Source organism: Octopus bimaculoides, chromosome 3 (genome assembly GCF_001194135.2).
Source record: "Octopus bimaculoides isolate UCB-OBI-ISO-001 chromosome 3, ASM119413v2, whole genome shotgun sequence".
Taxonomy (NCBI): Eukaryota; Metazoa; Mollusca; class Cephalopoda; order Octopoda; family Octopodidae; genus Octopus; species Octopus bimaculoides.
Genome location: NC_068983.1, coordinates 149181224 through 149185847, shown reverse-complemented (window position 1 = coordinate 149185847; position 4624 = coordinate 149181224). Strand labels below are relative to the sequence as shown.

The 4624-nt window shown below is 36.3% G+C and overlaps 1 protein-coding gene across 1 annotated transcript in view; it reads right to left on the bottom strand.

Moving 5' to 3' along the window:
- The window catches only part of LOC106876663 (galanin-like G-protein coupled receptor npr-9), a 12832-nt gene extending 8994 nt beyond the window's left edge, over positions 1 to 3838 (bottom strand). Inside the window, exon 1 of the mRNA XM_014925297.2 lies at positions 3453 to 3838. The gene's annotated coding sequence lies outside the window, so the exon portion shown is untranslated. The remainder of the gene's footprint in view (positions 1 to 3452) is intronic.
- Positions 3839 to 4624: the final 786 nt, after the last annotated feature.

The window sequence follows — 4624 nt, the reverse complement described above, 5'->3', positions numbered from 1 at the left end:
AATAACGTAAACAAACCATCGCTCCCGCCATCGCTAAATTCGAGTGTGTCTCCAAACTTAGCTGACTCAGTAGCGAAGACTGCGGAATACATCCAACAAAAAAACATTTTAAAATTAAAATTCGCAAAAAAATTTGCCACTTTCTCGAAGCTTTCGTTGAGCAACAGACAATTCCCAACAAGAGTGAGAAAAAATCCGACCGATCAAATGTTTAAAGTTATAAACGATGTCGCTGGAGAGCACATGAAATCATGTGAAGTTAATTACTGGAATATAAATACTCTTATATACACAGTTACTATTACTCTTAAAGAACACCTAAGAGAAATCTACAGTAAACAAAGTAACGAAATTACTAAACGGAAACAACCTAGCAGGAAAACAAAACTTGAAGAAAACATCAACAACGTACGCCGCCATATCGGATGGTTAACTACAACGATAAAACGTAAGGTGAAAAATGACTTTACACCTCACCAACTGTACCTTAGACAAAAATTAACGAAACTCTATGGTAGCTCTTCACACCGAGCTCTTGAAGGAAAGTCAATCACTTTCAAGCATGAACTCAAGACGATGAGCGAGTAACTCCGCTATCGCATGCGAATTTTTGAACGAGCGAGTATCAATCGCAAGTTTGCTTCCAACCCATAAGCATTATACAGAGAGACGAGGAAGGAAAACATTGCCATTAATAAAAAACTCCTTCCCAAGATCTACAATCATTCTGATAAAAAATTTGGAACGAAAGGAGGGATTTCAACCTGAATGCACCATAGTTAAATACGATTGAGAAAGAATGCTGTGCCAACACTAACAGAATGCTGTGCCAACACTAACAGTGAAAGCTGTATTGTCTGAAGTAAGAAAACAGCACAGACACCTTGTGACAGTATGACTTGACTATAAGAAGGTATTCGACTCTATCCTTTATTCATAGCTGTTCAAGTGCCTACATCTGACAAAAGTACCCACCACCCTAATTGCTGCCATAGAGAGACTCCCAAAGGAGTGGACAACAGTTCTCACCCTTCCAACTGAGAACAGAATAATTGTTTCAGATAATATAGGGAATATTTCAGGAAGATAGCCTTTCTGTACTTCTTTTCATTTTGGCACTGAATCCATTTTCGTTCTTACTGCAGAAAACAAATGGTTACATGCTAATATCAGTCAACTGCTAGAAATATCAATGTAACTCATAATTTCTTCGTAGACGACTTCAAGATTTATGCTAAAAGTGTTAGCAATGCCAAAATACAACTGGAATTAATAACATTTTCATATTTCTTTATTGCCCACAAGGGGCTAAACATAGAAGGGACAAACAAGGGATTAAGTCGATTACATCGACCCCAGTGTGTAACTGGTACTTATTTAATCGACCCCGAAAGGATGAAAGGCTAAGTCGACCTCGGCGGAATTTGAACTCAGAACGTAAAGACAGACGAAATACCACTAAACATTTCGCCCGGCGTGCTAACGTTTCTACCAGCTCGCCGCCTTGAATTAATAACATTTTCAGCTGATCAAAACAGCTGGGCTCTCTTACCTCAGAGAAGACTTGTATGCAAAGCACTCAGAATACAAAAAAAAAAAAAAGACTATGCATGGTTATGTTGCCCGGAAGCTTGAAAAAAACAGTAGAATTGACGCGAAGCGCTGCCTCTCGTGGACACAAGATAACTACATCATATCACACTTTGAAGGCTATGCGTTTGCAATCCAGGAGCAAGAGATTGCCACAAAGTTCCTGGGGAACAAAAGAGACAGCGGCACTCTTGTAATCACAAGGTGGAACCGCATGTGTAGGCTATGTCATGTTTCTGTGGCAGACATCACGCATGTGATTAGCAGCTGTCCTAAAATGTCGTCACGGTACTACCTCCCTATGCAGCACGATGTTGTCGCTAAAACAATTTACAACGCCATCCGCAAGAAAGACTATCCAGAAGTAACCTTCGAAAATCCCCTTATTATGGAATACATCCATAAACACCAACTCAAGTAATACTGGTGGAATATTCCCATGAAAACTTCTATCAAATTTAAACATAACAGGCCATATATTGTCATTTGGGATAGAGGGGCAAAGGTATGTATCGTCACAGAAGTCAGCTGCTCAGCAGATATAAATATCTCTCTGAAAATCAAAGAAAAAGAGGATATCTATGGACAACGGCTTCGAAACCTCCAGCTTCTATATTCAGACAATGAATTCATATTCATACCAATAATAATTGGAGCACTAGGTTTTGTTAGTAAACGCTTAAAGGAGAATCTGGATAAACTGGTATTTTCAGACAGAGAAATAGACCGGCTGATTCGTACATTACAAGTGCAATCTGTGGATGGAACAGTAAAAATATTCAAAATTTTTCCTCAAGTTCCAAATTTGAATTTGCCTATGTTAACTACATCGTAAAGATGAAGTCTTGTCTCTTTATTGGAAACTGGCTCCCTCCTCAGTGGGAGATTTATAATGATTAAAAAATAGAAGACATACATACACACATACATACATACATACATACATACATACATACACACATACGTGCACACATACGTGCACACATCACGATGAGACATGACATTTTATTACGAGATCCATCGAAAGGATAATCCGGAGGACAAAGAAATATGAACCCACAGTATGGTGGAAGCCATAGTCACTCATAATAAAAAGGAGTACTGATGAAATGTCCCACTGAAAACCCCAATAAAATACAAACACAATAGACCTGATATAATGATTTGGGATAAAGAGAAACTGTACAGTTGTGGAAATCAGCTGCCCAGCGGATGTTATAAAGCTGAAGGTCAATGAGAATACTTACGCTGAACTATTGAGAAATCTGCCTTTGCTCTATCCAGACTACAAGTTCAAGTTTACACCTGCAATTATTTGGGCACTGGGATATGTAACATACTACCTAAATACCAATCTAGAGAAATTAGGCTTCTCAAAACCAGAAAGGAGAAAGTTACTTCGAAGACTACAGATCGAAGCCATCACTGGAACTGTAAAAGTCTGTAAAACTTTCCAGAAGTTTATCCTTTAAGGATATATGAACATGTCTAGATATGCAACTATATGCATGAGAATACATACATATATAAAATATACAAATCTGCACATTTACATACAACTATCCATACATACAAAAATACCCTGTTGTTGATGATGAAATTCCTATGAAGGAGCTTTAGATCTGGGTTAGAAACCGGCTCTTTCTCTATTGACAAGAAATCTTGGAATAAATCTGAATAATGACATACATACATGTGTGTGTGTGTGTGTGTGTGTGTGTGTGTCTGTGTGTGTCTGTGTCTGCGTGTATGTCTGTGTATGTATGTATGTAATGAAAACATTGTGAAATATGCACATTTTTACAGTATTTAGGTCAGCAATCACATTACAAAATATATATATGAAATGAAACCAAACTTACCCTACCAGTTTCTTCCAGTGCTGACCATTTCTACATTGCATTAGATTACTTAAAAATTATTTAAAAACATGCTTCATTTTATCTTCATGCTATTTTGTCACATTCCAGCATACATGGTTAGACATTTCACAAAAGAACTGAAAAATACGTGATTGTTTTTTCTATCTCAAACATTATTCATATTTTCCCTAATTTTGCATTATAATCACGAAAAAACTATTACATGTGTGATAAAGGCATTTTTTCCCAAAATTTCGCAAAATTATTTAATACTGACAACGTTGAGAATTTAACGATTTTAAAAAGTAGATGAAGAAACGCCAAAATAACGATAGTCATCAATCACAAAAGCAAGGCAATGGATATTTTCAAGACATGCGTCATGACATGTTCTGTGAGCGTTTGTTGATATCAACACATCGCTAAACAATAAAATTTGTAGAATTTATTTAATCATTGAATTCTTTATACGAAATAAGCAAATAATACACGAGTTTTTTTTTACAGGTGTGTACAATTTATATATATATGTAAGTTTATACACACACACACAAACACACACACACACACACACACACACACACACACACACACATATATATATATATACATATATATACATACATACATACATATACATACATACATACATGCATGCATATATATATATATATATATTCACATACATACCGGCACTCACGGGCACATACGCGCGCGCACCCATATTTTCATATACTCATATACACATATGGGCTCAGAGTTAAATACACATAATATATACATGTAGAAATCTACAAAACAAAGCACAGAGAAAAAAAAGCAAAAAACACCAGTATGTTATTCGGGGTAATTGTTCACTAGTCACTATTGTTTTCAGATGAAGCTCAAAATTCGTCCTAGTCATTGAAATAAGTGCTGCAGTTCTCACCTAACTTTTGTAAAATTCAATCCAGCCACATCTTCTAAGAGGCATAATATACACCTTTCACTATAAGCTCAAGCCTGTAAAATGTCCTAACCTATGTTTGCTAGTAGAAATTCACATCTTGAATTTGGTTGCATCACGAAGACGATAAAAACTGTGCCGAATTTCGGGCCTTTCAACAAGTATGACCTACTTCATTTGTTAGTGCTGATTCCACCTATTAGAAATAAGTTAAAAGAAACAAATT